Genomic DNA, 21,906 nt, shown 5'->3' with positions numbered 1-21,906 from the left:
AAGGAAGAGTATAAAAGCAAGGAGGCTGACTGACTAGAGTTCGGGATCCAGATCTTTATCCCTAGACCAGCTGGTGGAACCCTTAACTTACCATATAACCCAACAGTGTAAGAATATACACAAGTGACAGGAGCTATTCACTCCTCACTCTCCAAATGAAGCATTAAACTGGATACACAGGTGGATAAGGGGGAGAAAGCTCATTATGGTCAAGAGCAGTCACTGGATGCCCTGAACAAGAAAAAGCATGGGATTTGAGAGCAGCAGAAGGCATTAAGACCCACTAACTGTGCTTGGTTATTCTTCCACCAGCCCCCACCTGCTACCTCACATGCCTGAACTGCCCCCCCAAACTTTTGCCTAAGCAGGCTGACTAAAGGTTCCCACATAAAGCCCCAGATCAGAGGGTGGGGGAGATATGAAGGTTCAGTGTCAGTCTTTATTCAAAGGAAGAGTATAAAAGCAAGGAGGCTGACTGACTAGAGTTCGGGATCCAGATCTTTATCCCTAGACCAGCTGGTGGAACCCTTAACTTACCATATAACCCAACAGTGTAAGAATATACACAAGTGACAGGAGCTATTCACTCCTCACTCTCCAAATGAAGCATTAAACTGGATACACAGGTGGATAAGGGGGAGAAAGCTCATTATGGTCAAGAGCAGTCACTGGATGCCCTGAACAAGAAAAAGCATGGGATTTGAGAGCAGCAGAAAGCATTAAGACCCACTAACTGTGCTTGGTTATTCTTCCACCAGCCCCCACCTGCTACCTCACATGCCTGAACTGCCCCCCCAAACACCATCAGAGCAACCCTACTCCTGGTAATTGTTATTACACAACAGGGCCTGCTCTATTTCACCCCAGCAGTTGTCCCGAGTCCAGAGGCTCCCTCTCAGGCTATACCTGGTGAGTCCAGGGCCCTGAGGGGGTATGTGAGTAAACACAATAGAAGAACTACAGACAACAAGTTGAGGACCAGAGGTAGAAGGAGATCATTCATTTTACTGATGGAGACCAGAAGACATAGTCTTCTCCTAACAAGGAAGAAATACTGACTTTTATTTTTTCATTTAAATTTTTTACCTCTCATATATTTTCATTTTTTTCTCTTTACCTTTTGTTTTCACTTTTCCTACCTCTTGTTTACAAACTATTTTACTGGTGGTTTAGTCTATCTCTTTCTTTTCTTTTTCTTTTTGAGTTGTAGAAACCTGATTTTTCCACAGAAATATTTCATTATGTACATAGAGGAAAACAAATACTTGAGCTAATATTGTTTACAAATCTTTTCTACCTATGGTTTCATCTTATCCTTTCTTTAAAAAATTTTTTTCCTCATTGTTGTGCTTGGTGGGGGTACATTGTGGCATTTACAAAGGTCCTTACAATGTTATTCTCAACCTTTCTATCCCTTTGTAATCCCTGATGGTAGCATCTTTCTCCACAATAATTGAACTGTATTCTTACACACTTGTATTTTATTTACTACAGTCCTCACAATTAATTTCCCTTCTCCCCATCTTCCTTCTTCCTAATTTCTTCCCTGTTCCCTTTATTATTACTACCTAAATTTTAACTCCTATGCAAATAAGTTTTATTTTTCTAACTCTGTACTGTACCATGTAAGGACATAAATTCCCTTCATATATAACATGACTGGTTGTATAGATAATGCTGACAATGGTATTTTGGTTCATGTAAATATCTGGTTTGGTATTGCATTGATGAATTTGTTATTGTCAAGTTATACCCCATAGGCAAGGGGTGAGAAGTGGAGTTCTGCCAGAACATGGAGAATAATTCAAGGGAAAGACTTTAATGGACTAAAACCACCATAGTTGATTAACTACAGATGAGCAAATCTCAACATAGAAGCACCCAAAATATATAAAAGCAAGGGAATATGACACCTGAAAATGTCAGCAATGACAAAACAAAGGATCTGAATGAAAGTGAAGGTGATAAAATTTCAAATTTTGAGCTGAAAAAGTATGATGATAATGATTAATGAGGTGAAAGAAGACATGTATGAACACTTCAGTGAAATCAAAGAGAATATGAATAAACAGGAAAATGAATTCAAGAAGAATACAAAGAAACAACTAAATGAACTTAAAGAGATTCAAGTAAATAGCTGAATGAACTCAAAGAGGATAAAAACAGCTAAATAAAATAAGGAAGATAACACATGACATGAAAGGGAAATTCAACAAAGTTGTAGAAATTCTGGAAAAAATCAAATTGATGTTCTGGAAATGAAAACGTCCTTAAGTCAAATTAAAAAATTTACTTGAAAGCCTCTCCATAAGACCAAATAAAATGGAAGACAGAATATCAGGGCTTAAAGACAAAATGTGTGTAATAGAAAAAAATCCGACAAATATAAAGAAAAAAGAATGAAGAAATATGAATGAAATATGCAAGAACTTTGCAACTCCATTAAAAGATCAAACCCACAAATCATGGGCATTGAAGGAGAAGTGCAAGTTAAAGGCACAGGAAACATTCAATGAAGTAATAGCAGAAAACTTTCCAAATCTTAAGAAAGAGATGCGCACTCAGATACAGGAGGCCTTTAGGACTCCAAACCAAAAGGACCAAAATAGAATTTCCCCATGGCATAATATAGTCAAAACATTAAGTGCAGAGAACAAGAAAGAATATTGAAAACTGAAAAGGAGAAGATCCAAGTCACCTATAAAGGCAAACCCATCAGAATAACAGCAGATTTCTCAACAGAAATCTTAAAAGCAAGGAAGGCATGGAATGTGGTATTTCAGGAACTTAAAGAAAATAACTACCAACTTAGATTACACAATGAAGGAGAAATGAAAACCTTTCATAATATATAAATTTAAAGCAGTTTTTGACCACTATACCAGCACTTCAAATGATACCCCAAAGAATCCTACATCCAGAAGAGAAAGATAAATGTATCCATGAAAATATGATAAAAATAAATCTCACCAGGCAAATTAATAAGCAAATGAAGAGTAAAATAGAATTAAGCACTGAAATTCAGCAAATAGCAAGAATTGCCACATACCTTTCAATATTAACACTGAGTGTTAATGGTCTCAATTCTACAATCAAAAGACATAGAATAGCAAGTTGGATTAAAAAACAAGACCTGACCATTTGTTGCCTATAAGAAATGTGCCTCACAGACAAAAACAGAAATTGGCTTAGTGTGCAAGGCTGAAAAATTATTTTCCAAGCAAATGGATCCTGAAAGCAGTCAGGAGTAGCTATATTCATATCCTATAAAGTAGACTTCAAATCAAGATTAGTTGGAAGGGATAAAAAAAGTCACTTCATATTAATAAAGTAAACAATCCACCTAGTGGAAATAATACTTTTTAGCATATATGTGCCTAATTTTGCACCCAACTTCATTAAATAAACATTACTGGATTTAAAATCACAGATAGACACCAACACAATGATAGTGGAAGGCTTCAATAACCCACTATCCAAATAGATATACACCAACAGACATCTACAGAGTATTTCATCCAGTAGCTGCACAATGCACATTCTTTTCAGCAGCCTATGGAACTTTGTCCAAAATAGATCATATTTTAGGACACAAAGCAAGCCTTAGCAAATATAAGAAAATTGAAGTTCCACCACACCATAACAAAATAAAACTCAAACTCAACAGAAAGAGAATTACAGAAAATATTCAAACACATGGAGACTGAACAAAACATTGTGGAATAACCAGTGGGTCATTGAAGAAATAAGGGGCAGGGAGCAAATCAGAAAGTTCATAGACTCAAATGAAAATGAAAATGCAAGCTACCAAAACCTTTGAGATAAAGCAAAGGAGGGCAGTGCTAAGAAGAAAGTTTATAGATATGAGCACCTATATCAAAACAAACAAACAACAACAACAAAAAGCTAGAGAGATCTCAAATAAATAGCCTAATGATGCACATCAAGCTCCTAGAAAAATAAGAATTAGCCAAACCCCAAATTAGCAGATAGAAAGAAATAATAAGGATTAGGACAGAAGTTAATGAAATAGAGACAGAAAATAATCTATATCAACAATTAAACAAAAAGTTGGTTCTCCAAAAAGATAAGATTGATAAATCCTTAGCCAATCTGACTAGAAAGAGAAGGAAAAAGACCCAAATTAATAAAATTAGAGATGGAAAAGGGGACACCACAACAAATACCAATGAAATCCATGAGGATCATGAGGGCTTACTTTGAAAAACTATATTCAAATAAACTAGAAAATCTAGAAGAAATGGATATGTTTTTCTAGATACATTTGACCTACCAAAATTGAACCAACTGGATATAAACCACTTAAAGAGATTATAATAAGCAGTAAGAGTCTCCCAACACAGAAAAGCCCAGGACTTGATGGATTTACTGCTGAATTTTACCAGACCTTTGAAGAAGAACTAACATTAATACTCCTCAAACTTTTCCATAAAATAGAAAAGGAAGGAATACACCAAACTCATTCTAGAAAGACAATATTACACTCACTCTAAAGCTAGATAAGGTACAATTAAAAAAGAGAATAATACATTGGTCTCTTTAATGAACATAGATACAAAAATTTTTGATATAATACATGCAAACTGGATTCAATTACACATTGAAAAGATCATACATCATGATAAAGTTGGTTTTATTCCAGGGATGCAAGAATGTTTCAACATATGTAAATATATAAATGTAATAAGGATATAAACAGAATCAAGGGGAAAAATCACACAATCATTCAATTGATGCAGAGAAAGCCTTTGACAAAATTCAACATTCTTTTATGATTAAAACTCTGAAGAAATTAGGAATTGAAGGAATATACCTCAACATAAAAAAGCCTACATATGATATCATATAGCCAACATCATACTAAACAGGGAAAACTTGAAATTGTTTCCTCTAAAATGAAGAATGAGACAAGAATGGCCACTCTGCCCCACTCTTATTCCATATAGTATTGGAATTCTTAGCCAGAGCAATAAAGCAAGAGAAAGAAATAAAAGGGACTCAAACAGAGAAGACAGAAGTCAAATTATCCCTTATTGCAGATGACATGATTCTAAAAGACCTGAAAGATTCCATTAAAAAAACCCTCTTAGATCTGATAAACTTTGGCAGGATACAATCAACATACAAAAGTCAGTAACTTTTCTATATACCAATCATGAATAGGCTGAGAAAGAAATCAGGAAAATGATTATATTCAGATTTGGCAGGCATAATATTGTGAAAATGATTATTCTACTCAAAGCAATCTAAAGATTCAATGCTATTCCTATCAAAATTCCAGTGTCATTCTTTGCAGAAATAGAAAAATCAATTCTAAAATTCTTATGGAAGCATAGAATACCTCAAGTAGCAAAAGTAATCCTGAGAAAAAAGAGTAATGCTGGAAGTATCACAAAACCAGATTTCAAATTATACTACAAAGTCTTAGTAATAAAAATGGCATTGTACTGGCACAAAAACAGACATGAGGATCAAATGAAACAGAATAGAAGACCCAGAAATAAAGCTACACAAATATAGCCATCTGATCCTTGACAAAGGATCCAAAAACATACACTGGAGAAATGACAGCATCAACAAATGGTTCTGGGAAATCTGGTTACATACATGCAGAAGACTGAAACCAGACTTATATCTTCCTGCACAAAAATCATCCACAAATGGATCAAAGATCTTTACATAAACTCCCAAAATGTGAAACTACTACAGTAAAACATAGGGAAAACTCTGGAAGATATAGACATAGGTAATTATTTTTTGAATAGGATAGCAGTTGCTCCCGGAAATAAGAGCAAAAATTGATAAATAGGACCACATCAAATTTAAAAGTTTTTACACATCAAAAGAGACAATTACTAGAATCAAGACAGAATCCATGCAATGGAGAAAACCTTTACCAAGGTTTTAATCCCTTATTTAACAAATAAGGGATTAATATCTAGAATGCCAAGCAGTTAAAAAGCAAAACAGGAAAAGAACAAATAAACCAATTAATAAATGGGCAAATGAATTGAATAGACAGTTCTCAGAAGAAGAAATACAGGTGGCTAATAAATACGTGAAGTGATATTCAACATCGCTACCCATAAAGAAAATGCAAATCAAAACTACACTAAGTTTCCATTTCACCCCTGTGAATTGTCAATCATCAAGAAAACAAAAGACAACCAATGCTGGTGAAGATGCAGTTGAAAATTAACTCTCATACACCGTTGGTGAGAATATCAACTAGCACGGCCACTACGGAAATCAGTATGGAGGCTCCTCACAAAACTAAAAATAGAACTACCATATGATCCTGCTATACCAATCTTGGGCATATGTCTGAAGGAATATAAATAAATCAATATACAAGGGGGATCTGCCTACCCATGTCTATTGTAGTTCTGTTCACATTAGCTAAATTGTGGAGTCACCTAAGGTGCCCAATAACTGATGAATGGAAAAAGAAAATTATATATATAATGGAATACAACTTTGTCATTAAGAAAAGTGAAATTATGTCATTTGCAGAAAAATGGATGGTACTGGAGATCACCGTTTGTCATGAGATTAGCCAAACTCAAAAAGTCAAATCTTGCATATTCTCACTCATTTGTGGAACCTAGACCTAAAATAATGGTGATGATAATCATAATAATAATAGGGCATGAATGTAAGAGGGGTATGATCTAGGGGGGAATCAACATGGGTGGGGAGGGAGAAGAGGACGGAAGTACGCTACATATATGCATATGAAGACAGCATAATGGAACCCACTGAACACTGTTTGTGAAAGTAGGGAGGAAGGAGAGGGAATAGGAGTCTAATGGAAGTGGTAAAGTTGTTCAAAGTATATTATACACATGTATGGAATTATCACAATGAATACTCCTCATATAATCAATATATACTAAGTCAAAATTATGATAAAATGATTTTAAAACCCACTACAGCCAAAAGTCTTTAGAAGTTTTATAAATTAGCAACACAAAGTTATGTAAAGTATACCATTCATAAAACATAAAGTATTTAACAATTAATATAAGACATACAAATTATTTTTGAATAAAGTTTCAAATTAGATTAATAAATATTAAAAAAGGACCTGAACATAGAAATATACCATTACTGCATACTAGAAGACAATATTGTAAAGATGTCATTTCTTCCCAAATTTATCTATAGATTCAATACAATTTCAACCAAAATGTCATTTTTTTTGTGAAATTGGGCAAACTGAACCTAAGCTACAATAGAAGAGCAAAAAGTCAGGAACAGGCATGGAACTCCAGAAGAATAAAATAAGCAGCTCCTTGCCCTACCAAATGGAAAGGCGTACTATTAAGGTATTTTAATAAAGGAAATGTGGAATTGGTAATGAGAGAAGACAAATAGATCAGAGGCAAATCCTTGCTTCTAGGGCAACCTGATCAATGATGGAGCTAGTGCTGCAGGTTTGCAGGGCACGGACAGCCTGTTGAAGAAACAGATCTGAGACAACTGTTTACCCTTGTGGGGAAAAAGAATTAACTTACACCTTTATCACAAACAGATAATCTGAAGACTGATTAAGAACTTGACTGTGAAAAGCAAAACTCTAAAATTCTAAGAAGAAAACAAAGATGTCTTCATGATCTCAGGATAGGAGTTTATTAAACAAGATGCAAACATCATAAAGATAAAAATTTATTCAGTTATATTAAAATTAGGAAATTCTTTTCATCAAATTATACCTTAGAGAAAGTCAAAACAGGCCATAAATGGAGAAAAGATATTTAAACTACACAACCCTGATTAGTATCAACATAAATTTATTACTTTAAAAAATGAGCAAAAGATATGATTGTACAATTAGCCAGAAACAAAAGAACAAAAATATGAATAGATGCACAATGTCAGTAGAGTACATAAACATATGAATAAAAACATACAGTGAGATAGCATTATATAAACACCAGTTTTCATGAAAATTTGATAGTACTAAGAGCTAGTATCACAAGTTGATCTTTGGAAGAAAACAATTTGGTGTTAACTAGTAAAAGTTCAACATGTTCATATCCAATGTCTGAACATTTTTTTCTTTTTAAAAAATTAATAGACCACTTTTCAGAAGAGTTTTAGAATATTTGAGAATATAACATAGAAAATTCCTATATATCCAGTACCCTTACCTGCCCCTACTTAGTTTCCCTATTGACATCTTACATTGGTATGGTAGACTTGTAATGATGAACCAGTGAGCCAAAAAGAATACATTTTTATTAACTACAGACCATAATTTGTTCAAATGCCCTTAATTTTTACCTAATGTCCTTTTTATGCTCTAGGATTTCATCCAAAGTGCCATATTACTCAGTCATCATGTTTCCTTAGGCTCCTCTTGGTTGTAACAGTTTCTAGGACTTTCCTTGTTTTTGATGACTTGACAATTTACACAAATATTGATTGGTCATATTTGAATTCACTTATGGGGTATTATAATTTGATATATGTATAAAATGTTTAATGATTGAATAAGGGTAATTAGCATTTCCATCTCTATAGATATTTTCATTTTCATATGTTGGGAACCATCAAACTCTTCTCATCTAGTTATTTTGAAATATACAGTAAATTCTTGTGGACTATAGTTACTGTGCTGTGCTACAAAACATTAGAACTCATTTCCAGCATTTAACTGTATTTTGATACCACTTGTTTAACCTCTTATCATCTTCCTTCTCTAATATATTTCCCAGCATTTAGTGAACTATATTCTCTCTATTTAAATGTTATTGACTTTTTTTTAGCTTCCACAAGTGACTGAAAGCATGTAATATTTGTCTTTCTGTGCCTAGTTGATTTCACTTAGCATGATTCATGTTGCCACAAATGGCAAGATTTTATCCTTTTTATGACTGAATAATTAATACATATAATAATCATAAATATCTAAACCTCCCTTTATATTCATTCATTCCTTGATGGATGTCTTGGTTGATTTTATACCTTGGCTATGGTGAAAAATATTGTAATAAACATGGAAATACAGATAGCTCTTTGACATGATTTCATTTTCTTTGGATATATATCCAGAAGTGAAATAGCAGGATCATATGGCAGTTCTGTTTTCCGTTTTTAAAGGAAACTCCATACTGTTTTCCATGATGGCTGTAATTCCCATCAATAGTGTTTAAGAGTTATTTTTTGTCTTTTTGATAACAAACATTCTGACTGGAGTGAGATGATCTCATTGTGGTTTTGATTTGCATCTCCCCAATGATTGACAATGCTGAATATTTTTCATATTTGTACATCTTCTTTTGGATATGCTTATTCTGGTCTTTTGCTCATTTTTAAATCAGATTTTTGTTGTTGTTGTTGAGTTGCTTGAGTCCTTTATATATTCTGGACATTAATCCTTTGTCAGATGATAGGTTGTAAATGTTTTCTCCCATTCTGCAGGTTGTCCTTCACTCTGTTAGTTGTTTCCTTTGCTGTGCAAAAGCTTTTTAGTTTCATATAATCTCAGTTGTCTATTTTTGCTTTTGTTTGTGCTTTTGGGATCTTATCCAAAAAATATTTGCCTACATTAGCCTAAAATGTTTCCCCTGTTTTTTTCTAGTAGTTTCATAGTTTCCAGCCTTGCATTTAGGAATTTAATCCATTTTGTGTTGCGAACAGTCTCATTCTTGGAAACATGCATATGTGTTCTAGGGGAGTCATGCAGCCCTGTATCATAACCACAAAACAAAATGAGGAACAACCCAAGCTTTCATCAGCAGTAGAAAAACAAATTATGGCTCTGCTGTAGGAACACTGTACAGCAGCAGCGGCAAAAATACGATTGAGAAAAGCAAGTCACAGAATGTGTATATATAATGTATAGCTAAATTCTTACAACTTTCACTATAACTATAAAATTTTATTTGTACAACTAAAAACAGAACTTGCACATGATCCACCACTCCTAGGGATATACCCAAAGGATTGTGAGTCAGGCTACAATAAAGTCACCTGCATTCCCATATTTATTGCAGAATTACTTACAACAGCTAAGGTATGGATAGCCAAGATGCCCCACAACTGATGAATGGATTAAGAAAATGTATTTACATACATTGGAATTTTATTGAGTCATAAAGAAGAATGAAATTTTGTCATTTGCAGGTAAATGGATGGAACTGGAGAACATCATCTTAAGAGAAGTTAGCCAGGTTCAGAAGGCCAAAGGCCTCATGTTTTCTCTCATGTGTGGACTATAGACCCAATACAAATATAAGCAATACTATGAAAAACAAGTCATGCAAAAGGGAGAGAGAAGGTAAAAGAAAGAAGTTAAGAAGATGAATATAGCTGATGTACTTCCTATACAAAAATGAATATAGAATTTTTAAGCCTGTTGAAATAAACATAAGAAGGAGACTAAGGTAGAAAGGAGAAAATTAGAGGGGATGAACCAGTTCTGGTTCTAATACATACATAAATGGAAATGTCACAATGAAACAAACAAAAATGTCTTTTCTCCTCAAAGAAACAGAGAACAGGAAGCATATATCAAGTCCTGGGTGTTGGTACCAGTGGGAGGGGGAGGAAATAAGGAAAGGATGAAGGAGGGTGAATATGGTGGAAATGTTAGGTACTCATGTGTAAAGTGGAAAAATGAGACCTGCTGAAACTATTCCAGGGAGGGATAAAGGAGAATGATGGGGAAGGGATTCAATTATGATATATTATAAGAACTTTTGTAAATGTCACAGTGTACTCCCAACCAACAGAAAAATAAAAGAAGTAAATGAAAATATTACAAAACATTTATATTTTGGGGGATATAGGTGTAGGTGGTGGTTTTTATTTTTTAATTTTTTATTTTTGGTGGGACTGGGGTTTGAAGTCAGGGCTTTCCATTTGCAAAGCAGTTTCTCCAGTTCTGGAGTCAGATCTCTAGCCTGTTTCTCTTTGGTTATTTTGTAGATGTAGTCTTGTAAACTATTTGTCTGGGCTGGCTTTAAACCATGATCCTCCTGATCTCTGCCTCCTGAGCAGTTTAAGATTGTAAGTATAAGCCACCAGCACCAGGCTTAGTGCTGATTTTAAAGAAAAGGAACAGTAAGAACCAAGGACAGAGGTAACCTCAGGAGAAAGGGAGATGGCAGACAGATGCAGTAGAGGAAAGGGGCATGCCTCGGTGATTTTGCTGGTTGCAACCCACAAGGCCATGCTCTTGGACTGACTTTTCTCAACAGGCGTTCCTTATTGCCAGCACTTCTGTCTTCCTGAATTTTCCACTGCCACTTCAGCTTCCCTCTCACAGCTTCACACATCACGCTGTCAGGGGTTGCTTGCAAGGACTCCAACACTGTCGTCTACTGTCTGGCTTGCAGGGCCTTCCTTTCATGGCTGTGGAAACTACCATGAAGCTCAGAATTCTTGTATTCTACATGCCTGCAAAACCAGCATCACATGGATGACACCAAGGTCCACTACCATATCTGGGCCTGCTTGAAATATGGCTGTGATGGCCTCTGAATACCTTGCTAGCTAAATACAGAGAAGCCAATCCCATGTCTGTCTTGGGAATGCAGGGTGCCCCACACTCTGTTCTCAAAAGACTCTGTCCTGAAAAGCCTTTGAAACAGACTTGCACTTTTACACTTCTTAGCCTGTGATGAGTGAGGTGGGACTGAAGGTTTTCAAGATGCCCTTGAGGTATTTTCCTATTGTTCTGGTGCAGAGCACTTGAATTCTTTTAAATTAAATTAAATTATTTTTGGTGGTACTGGAATACCCTTGGCTTCTTTTTAATAGGGTCACACCTTTAGATGCTTTTTTCCCTCCCAAGCAGTGAAATTTTCAAATCTCTGCTCTGCTCTTCTGTTCCTGATTCGCCCTGTAAGTGTGGTTAAGTGGAGCTGTTAATACCTATGCCTTTACCTGAGCACTTTGCAGTCTTGAAATTGCCTCCAAGTAAACTAGTCCATTTTAAGTTCAGCCTCCCATAAAGTATTAGAGCATGGACAAAATGCATTCAAATTATTTGACAAGGCATAATAAGGGTTACCTGTAATCCAGTTTCCAGTAAAACCCTTGTTTCCATCTGAAACTTTATCAGCATAGCCTTTACTGTCTGCATTTTAATCATCAGTCTGGATTTCTGAGCCTCCACCAGAATCACCCATTAGGCTTTGCTTCTAGTATTCTCAAGCTTCTCTAGCCTGCATCGCCAAACTTCTCCAAATCCCTCCCAGAAAATGATTCCAAAGGCTTTGCCAGATTGTCAGGTATGTAGCAATAGCAAAGATTATTTCTTAGTAGCTTTCCATTACTATAACCAAATACTCAAAATCATCAACATATAAAGAGAAAAAGGTTATTTTAACTCACAATTGTGGAGGTTTCAGTTCATGATTGGTTGACCCAATGCTTTGAGTGTATGGAGAGGCAGCTCATTATAGTAGGAGCATGTGGCTGAGCAAAACTTATGCCAGAAGGTGAAAGAGAGATGAAGAGGCTGGGCTCCCACTATCTTATTAGAATGCACACCCCCAGTGACTCCTACTAGGCTCCATATCCTTAAGGTTCCACCACCTCTCAATAGTGCCATCCCAGGGAGCAAGCCTTTACTATATAGACCTTTGGACAACATTAAAGATCCAAACTATAGTATCCTATTTCTACTACCATAGTTACCCTCTTGTGTTCTTTTTTTTTTTATAAGTTTTTTTATTAGGATATATTCACTGTTTGGGGGGGGATTCATAGTGACAATTCCGATTAGGAATTGTACATTATTTACATTGCTCCCATTGTCTGTCTCTGTTAACCCCCCTTCCCGCCCCACTTTAAGCAAGAGTTTTTTTGTTCTACTTCAGATAGATATATGAAGTCCATCAACCATATACCTTCACCTTAATCTCCTTCATTCACTCTCCCCCCACCCATTTACTAACCCCCCACCACTATACCTATTTTACCATTCTTGTTTTCATTGCTAGTATTTAAGTTGATGTTCAAGGGAGTGTCTCAATGCATGCCCACTGTGGGTATTCTTTACTTTGGTATGTTCAACCCCTTCCATTACTCTCCCTTACCCCTTTACCTCCCACTCCCCATTTTTCAATACACATCCTTATATTCTCTACATTCACAGATTTTTATGTTTTATGATATTACTGATGCTCTATCATTCTCTTTTTGTTTTCCTCTTTCCTCTTTCCCTGAGTTTCAAAGAGTAGTTCTACATATGAGTTTGTAAATGATCATGCTTGTTTTCAAGTATATGTTTCTTTTGGAACAGTCTTCCACGTGTGAGAGAAAACATGTGGCCTTGTCTTTCTGAGCCTGGTTTACTTCACTTAACGTGATGTCCTCCAGTTGCATCCATTTACCTTCAGACCACACTTCATTATTCCTTATGGCTGATTAAAACTCCATTGTGTATATATACCACATTTTCTTCATCCATTTATCAGATGTAGGGCATCTGGGTTGTTTCCAAAGCTTGGCTATTGTGAATAGTGCTGTGGTGAACATTGGTGTACAGGTGGATAGATATCTAGGAGCGGTATCACTGGATCATATGTCACTTCTGTCTTTAGCTTTTTGAGGAATATCCATACTGCTTTCCATTTGCGTTCCCACAAGCAGAGTGTAAGGGTTCCTATTTTGCCACATCCCTTCCAACATTTGTTGTTATTGCCCTTGAATATGGCCATCCTAACTGGGGTAAGATGAGATTAAAGTGTGGTTTTGATTTGCATCTCTTTTATAACCAGGGAAGTTGAACACTTTTTCATGTATTAACTGGCCATTTGTACCTCTTCCTTTGAGAATTCCCTGTTTAATTCATGTGCCCATTCTTCACTGGAATGTTGATTCATTGGAGGCTGAGTTTTTTGAGTTTCCTGTAGATTCTGGATATTCTTCCCCTTACCAGATGAGTAGCTGGTAAAGATTTTCTCTCATTCTGTGGACTGTCTCTTGAGTCTAGTGACTGTTTCTTTTGCTGTATAGAAGCTCTTTAGTTTGATGCAACCCCATTTGCTCATTCTTTCTCATAGATGCTGAGCCTTTTGAGTTGTACTTAGGATATCATTCTCTATGCTTATAAGTTCCAGTGTATTTCCTACTACTTCCTGGAGTAGTTTCAAAGTTTCAGGCCTTATATTAAGGTCTTTGATCCTCTTTGAGTTGATTTTGGTATAGGGTGAAAGATAGGGATCTAGCTTCAGTCTTCTACATATGGATATCCAGTTTTCCCAACAACATTTGTTGAAGAGGCTGTCTTTTCTCCATCATGTGTTTTGGGCTCCTCTGTCAAATATTACTTGGCTGTAGATGCATGGGTTTATGTCTGGATCTTCTATTCCATTGTACTTCCTGCTTGTTTTTGTGTCAATACCATGTGTTTTTAATGTTATAGCTTTGTAATATAGTTCAAAGTCTGGTCTTGTGATGCCTCCAGCATTGGACTTTTTGCTTAGAATTGCTTTGACTATTCAAGGTCTTTTGTGTTTCCATATGTATCTCATGATTGCTTTTTATATTTCTGTGCAGAATGTCATTGGCATTTTGATAGGGATTGCATTGAACATGTAGATTGCTTTTGGCTGTATAGCCATTTTCACAATGTTTATTCTACCAATCCATGAGCATGGAAGTTCTTTCCAACTTCTGATATCTTTTTGATTTCTTCCTTCAGTGGTTTATAGTTTTCATTAAATAGGTCTTAGGTTTTCTTCATTAAACTTATTCCAAGTACTTTATTGTTTTTGAGGGTATTGTAAATGGATCATTTCCTGATTTCTTTCTCAGTCTGTTTATTTATTGTTGGTGTACAGGAAAGCTACTGATTTCTGCTATTTTGCCCAAATAATTTTTAATTTATAATAGCTTTTTGGTAGAGTTTTAAGGGTATTTTGGGTAAAGGATGATGTCATTTGCAAATAGGGATGGTTTGACTTAGTCATTCTGAATTTAAATCTGTTTTATTTTTTGTTCTTGTCTTATTACTCTGGCTAGGAATTCTAAAACTATATTAAATAGGAGTGGGGAAAGCAGCCATCAATGACTTGTTTCTGACTTTAATACATAGTTACCCTCTTAAAATGATGTAACATATGACACATTACATGACAGATAGGGCATGAAGTCCTACCATGGGACTATCATGCCCTATTTAATTGTTACTTTGATTACCTGAGAATTTTTCACCTTCAGACAATGAAGAATAAAGTTGTTTCTTTATTCTGGAAAGTAGGAGGTAAGTAATTGTGAAGGATAATGGGGTGTGAAAGCAGAAACAGAATAGCAACATATTCAGCTGTGGCTGCATTCCTTAAGTAGATCTACTGTAGGAAAGAATATATGTGGAAGCTAAAGAGCTGGAGAGTCATTGCCTGGAAAATATCTGTTTTTATGTTCCCCTTGGAAAGTTTCCATGCACCCAAAGGAGTGTGTGTACACAAGCCTGGAAACAGGTGAATCAAAGTACTCCATTGTGCCTTTTGGTTATTTTTGCTGTCACTGTCCTGTGGTACTGTTCCTGACATGTGTAATTCAGCCAGATTCTGTTCTCTTTCTACTGCTACTTAATCTGGGCAAACACCACTCCCATTTTGCTTCTTATAGTCTGCAGCCCCTCTTTAAGTTCTGGTGCAGAGACCTGAACCTGAGCATGTCTAGCAATAAGAACAAGCTTACAGCATTTTGGAGGCAGAGGCAGAAGGATTGCAAGTTCAAAGTCAGCCTGGATTACATTGCAAGAACTTTCTCAAAAACAAAACAACAACAAAAGAACAAATAGCAAGAGCTCTGTTTGTGCAAAAGGTGCAGAATTTGCCTCAGTTAACAAAGACCCAAGCTATCACATATCAGTGTTATCTTGCTCTGGGGGCTTGTCCAAGCTCACATACACACAGACCACTATCTCTTCCTCTCAGTTCTGCATCATGACATGAAGGGGATGCTGTAGCCCTACCTGCTTAACAATCACCTGGGATGCTTATCAGACCTGTTGAATCAAAATTTATGGGGAAGAGCCTGAGAATCTACATTTTTAACAAGTACAATGGGTTGGGCTTTACCTTTGATGAATTATCATATATATGTAAAAGAGCACATACACATATATATTTTTAAAAATAATTATAAAACAAACACCAATATATCCACCACTCAGCTAAAAATAAAAAACATTGTCATTGCGAGCTCACATCCTGCCACAGTGCACTCTGGATGGTGACTATGGAGCTATAGGATTAACTGTTTGTCCTTCTAGGCTCCTTCCTTCTGATTCCTCCTTATTTTCCTATTCCTTTCTTTTGTGGTGCTGGGGATTAAGCCCAGGGTCTTGCACTTGCTAGACAAGTGTTCTACCACAGATCTGCATCCCCCTTTGCAATGGAAATGCTTACTCTATGGTATTGTATCTTTTTTCTTTTTTGCGGTACTGGGGTTTGAAGTCAGGGTCTCACACATCTTAGGCAGGTGCTCTACCACTTGAGCCACTGCACCGCCCCTGTTGCATTGTATCTTGCAGGTATGTAATTTGATTTAGATTTTTTTTTTACAGGACTCACAGTTGAGTTTGACTTGAGTCTCAGAGGAGACTCTGACTTTTGAGCAATGCTTTGGGACTCCTGGAACAACTAAAGGCATTTTAAAAATTATCTTTTGGGGAGAAAGGGACAGAATGCTATGGTTTATATCTTGAATGTCCCTAAAGACCCATGTGTTAAAGTTAGCCTCCAGCTGGGCACTGTTGAGAGGAGGTAGAAACTGTAAGAGATAGGGGTCAAGTGATTGGTCTTTAATGGGATAGTGAGACTCCAGCCCCCCAACCCTCCTCTCTTCCTTCCTAGCCATGAGATATGCAGTTTTTCTCCGCCATGACTTCCATAAGAAAGAAAAAGGTTGTAAATGGGCTATGAATTCACAAAAAAGGTATGAACTGAGCCAGGTGCCAGTGGTCCATGTGTGCAGTCATAGCTACCTGGGAGCTGAGAGCAGAATTGTGGTTCAAGGCCCCATCTCAGCTAATAAGTGGGCATGGTGGAGTGTGCCTATCATCCCAAGCTATGTTGGAAGCAGGAGGCTGAGATCAGGAGGCTTGCTGTTCAAGGCCAGCCTGGGCAAAAACATTTGAGAGACCCCATCTCAATGGAGAAAAGCTGGGTGAGATGGTACATGCCTGTCAACCCAGTTACAGTGGAAAGTGTAAAACAGGAAGATTGTGGTCCAGGCTGAACTGGACAAAAAGCAAGACTATCTTCAAAATAACTAGAGAAAAAATGGCTAAAGGCATGGCTCAAGTGGTACAGCATTTACCTAGCAAGTGTGAAGCCCTAGTTCAAACCCCAGTACTGCCAAAAAAAAAAAAAAAAGGTACTGACTGAAAGAAGAAGGCCAATTTTCCTGATAGTAATTCTGATTTGGCTGATTGGTTTGACAACCAAGTTAGTATTTAAACCATGATACTTCTTTCACTTACATATCCCTATACTACAGAGACTGTTTAGAAAATAGGTGAAATTCAAAAACAGGATTCAAACCTTCTAGAAGTTGTTTACCATACTCTTTTTTCTTAGGCATTACTTCATTCTGCTTGTGACAGCATTGCTGCTGAGTCATTCGACATACCCCAGACGTAGAATGTCATTTTAATGCCACACTGCCTCTCTTCCTGCTTACTCAGATCCAAATTTGAGTCTGAGCAAGTGGGACCCATACCACATCTGGAACTCTTGCTGCAAGGAAGGTTGGGTCTTTGTACCTCTGCTGGCCAGAAGGGCCATAAAAAGGAGCATGGCACAGATGCTAAGAGAGCCAATCCAGGGTCTGTCAGGCTGGTAAGAAAATGCAGGTGCCGTTTTTTTTTTTTTTAAATGAGGCTTAACTTTATTAGAGATTTTAGGAACTTTTATTAGAAAACTTCCATGAAGAGTTTGATTTTTTTTCCTGGTGTCCGAAAGGGAGAAAGCAGCTACAGAAAGCTGTGGAAGCCAGGAGCCAGATTTTAAAAGTAGCTTTTTATTTGTTAACCAAAAATATGAGGCGACTGAATTGGCTATAAGAATGGCACAAGGGGATACCATCCTTGAAACGAGGAAAATAAACCAGGTCCCACTGACATTCTTGCCAAACATGTTCCTCAGTTGGGGATTTTCTTTTTTGATAATTTTAGTTTGGTTTGGATGTATATATCATATTTATATATGTAGAAATGCATGTGTGTATAAATGTACAGATATATACATACATATATATGTAAATTTATTGGCAAACACATACTTGTGGTAGGTAGATGGTCCTTACATCTTTGTGTTTTATTTCTTGGACATGTACAATTAGCACAGAATGTAAAATTAGGAGTTCAGGCATTGATTTTAGTTTAAGATAACTGCATAAAACCTTAATAGTTATAAATTTCTGTATGTTTTCTCTATGTTATCTTCTTTAAACATCTTTGGGATATTGGCAAAGACGTCTAGAACTGATTTCAAATCATATTAGAAACACCTGACTATAATGCCACTATGGAAATGTCTGGCTTTGTAAAGGGTAATTAGGCTTACAAAAAAGGACCAAATCTAACAATTTGCAGGGAACTTGTCTAATTGTAATGTTTGATGTAAATAAATTACTATGATGCTCAACAATTTTTTAGTTCTTAAGATTTTCAACTTTTACTAACTGCTTTCCACGTATTATTTCATTTTTTCTTCTCATGTTTTTAGTAATTGTCTAAATTTTATGACAGCATATTTGCTTATTCCTATTTTTAAGGTTTTAAAGAAATGATAAACAGGTGCAATGATCACCTCCATATTCACAAGAGTGCTGAGACTTAGGGTTAAATTCTGTCAAGGGTTATTCAGTATCCTAGAAGGATTACATTGTGAGTATTTGGTTCAAAGTTGCTTATGATGCCTCTGCACAATGGATGACATGAGAACCGTGCATTTACCATCACCCATGACTTGTTCTTTTGAATCTGGAGATGTCTGGGACAGCAACCTATATGTTTAAACTCAGTCTGACAAAAAGCTCCTTGAATGGTAATGGTGGTGGATACTATATAAACACTTATGGAGCCAGGTGCTGGTGGTTCATGCCTGTAATCCTAGCTACTTGGTAGACTGAGGAGGATTGTGGTTCAAGACCAGCACAGGCAAATAGTTTGTGAGGCCCCCAAATAACCAGGGCAAAATGGACTGGAGGTGTGACTCAAGCAGTAGAGTGCCTGCTTTGCAAGTGCAAAGCCCTGAGTTCAAATCCCAGTCCCACCAAAAACAAAACAAGGCAAGATAAAACAAAACAAAACCACCAAAAGTCTTGTGGAAAGGAAAGGAACCATGACAAAATGACAAAATGACAAATAGCCCATATAGAAGGCATAGCTCCTGGTGAAGAGAAATGAGGACAAAGAATTAGGAAAATGTCAAGAGAGAGGCTTAGGCCCAGGAAGCTGGGTTTTGGATTTTATCATTTCTCCAATGTGACTGGAGAGCCAGGAAAGTCCACAAAGTCCAGATGTGCCATTTTCTCTTTCTTTCATTACTTTCTGTACTAAATGTGCTTAGGGATTGTATGTATGAGGCTGGTGGTTTAGGCCTGTGAGTCCCTTTCCTGTGGAAATAGTAAACTTACTTTTCTTTTTTGGTGGTGGACTGTCTGGCTGTATAAATGTAACAATTCAGGAACAATTCTGTCAAAGGTTGAGACATATGAAATATGAGACATAATTACTATACCAGCTAAGATGTTTCTGATTCCAAATTAATAGAAAACCCACCTCAGATTGGACCAAATTATAATGGAAAATTATTTGCCTACAAATGAAAATGCCAGCAGTAGATAAGCACTGTTTGATCAGGGCTCCAGGAATTCTCTTAGCTCTACATTTCTCTCTTCCTTCAGCATTGCAGGTTTCTCTTCTTATCACAAAATGGCTGCAGCTGTCCTGTGCCTCACTTCTACATGTGAGGGGAGACTTTTTCAATTACTGAAAGGAAAGGCCCTGAAACCAAGTAAGGTGCCATACCCATTCTTGAACCAATCACAGTGTCAGAGGAATGCTATGTGCTGACAGAATAGGTGCCTCTTGAGTCTTATTCCAGCATTGTAGCTGGGGAGGTGGAGTCAGCAGAGGATGCACCAAAAAATCAATGGCTGCTTCCCAGTGAGGAAAGGGGAAGAGGAGATCATTCACAGTGTTCACATATATAAATCAAGGCAGAAATCTACATTTGCTTTAAATACTCTTACCCAATTGTGTTTCCCAAATCACACAAAGGGTTGGTGGGATACCTGCTGGGGAAGATTTGGTAGGTTACAGGGGATGCAGCTTGCAGGGTGCAAGAGGGGAATAATCTCGTCAGGCTCCTACAAACGAAAGCCTTCTGGAAGAATATTCTGAGGATGCAGATTTTTGACATTTAGCGGTAGCTCAGGAATAAGTTTAATTAAGAACAATCAGTAAGGGAATGTTAATATTAGCAGTCTAAAATTAACCACTCAGAAGCCGAAGAGTCAAAGAATTGTTGTCAGCTATGTTCAAAGGCAAAAACTAAAAGCTGTTTCTTTTCTTAGCCTCCCCAAAAGGAATTTCTATGAAATTTTGTGGCTTTGTGATTATATAAGGATCTTTGCTTTCCAATGCGTTCTTCTTCAGCTTGTAGTTCCTAGTGCTTTCTTACTAGGTAGTTAGTTGTTCTCATTTGGGGACTAAAAATCTATGTGATGTAGGCTTTTCCAATGTGTCGGTACCAGATCCTGAGGAGAAACACTGAGTCAAAATGTTATGAGATTCTGTAAGTCCAGAAGAGTGGAGATTTCTTTATTTGCATTGTGCAGCATGGAACTGAAAAGAGAACAGAGCTCCTGGTGGCATGTATCAAAAACCTCGGTCCTCATGGCCCCTGTGGCCCCACCACACACACTTCTTCCTTTTATAATGTGCAACAGGATTGGAGCAGGAATGAGGGCCACTGAGAGTTTAGTTGAGAAGGGATGTCAATGTATAAAATCTCCGACAATGTCCTTCTCTAAGTGAGTTTGGAAACAGGATTCTTTATTAGACATCATGAAATCATTCTGGCATATTTAAACTGTTCTCTATCCCAGGCATCAAGGACTTACAATGACAGGTGGCTAGATTTGTTTAATTTTCTGTTTTTGCTGTTTGGATTCCAGTACCGGCTTTTCTACTACTAGCTATGAAACTACTGGAAATGATTTCACCTCTCTTCTTGTAAAATGTAGATGCTGCCATTTTTCATTCTAGACCATCGGTAGGATCAAATTAGGTAGCACATAGGCTTTCTTTGACTATTACAAAGTTTCACAATGGTAGAGAATTATTGTTTAACTCTCAAATAGGTAAACTGGTCTGGAGTGTTTCAACCATGCAGTTCTTAAATGTGCCTGTGGTTTCTTTGTTGTTACAGGAATTCTTATTGCAGAGTGATACTGTTTGATCATTCTAAAAAGCAAGGCACTAGATACCTTGTAAAATTAGTTACTGCGGAAAAAGCATATGCAAGTCTTTTGTCTGTTATCATGCAACTAGAATAGGAGTTAGATCTCTGATAACGGGGTCTAACCTTACCATTAGCACAGTGTCTGTGATTCCACTAGTTTTAATAAGCTGGAGAGAAAGAATGCCTACTGTGATATACGTAAATGTTAGCAATCGGGAAAGATGAATTTTGATGGAAAGACACAAGGATATATATCCCATACATCCTTCTTGAGATTAATCCCAAAGCCACTTTATGGTTGGTCAGGAAGGGTATTTAAAGTCCTCCTTGCGCTAAACTGCTTAAAATAACATTTTGTCATTTGAAGTTCTTTTGTTCTGCATTGGTCAGGATTGATGGTGAAAAGGAAGCCAATCACCCTCACAATCTAACCTTGAGGCAG

At 36.8% G+C, this 21,906-nt stretch overlaps 1 protein-coding gene and 1 long non-coding RNA gene across 3 annotated transcripts in view; one reads left to right on the top strand and one right to left on the bottom strand.

The window, feature by feature from the left end:
* Nucleotides 1-21,906, bottom strand: part of Cpa6 (carboxypeptidase A6) — a 354,550-nt gene that overhangs the window by 239,323 nt on the left and 93,321 nt on the right. The gene's annotated exons all lie outside the window — the stretch shown is intronic.
* LOC141421332 (uncharacterized) overlaps nucleotides 17,662-21,906 on the top strand; it is a 53,132-nt gene continuing 48,887 nt past the window's right edge. For both annotated transcript variants that reach the window (XR_012445926.1, XR_012445925.1), the window contains exon 1: nucleotides 17,662-17,831. This is a non-coding gene — a long non-coding RNA (uncharacterized lncRNA). The remainder of the gene's footprint in view (nucleotides 17,832-21,906) is intronic.

This window comes from Castor canadensis, chromosome 3 (genome assembly GCF_047511655.1).
Source record: "Castor canadensis chromosome 3, mCasCan1.hap1v2, whole genome shotgun sequence".
NCBI lineage: Eukaryota > Metazoa > Chordata > Mammalia > Rodentia > Castoridae > Castor > Castor canadensis.
Note: the sequence above shows the minus strand (reverse complement) of the source record. Positions and strands in the feature narration are given on the sequence as shown.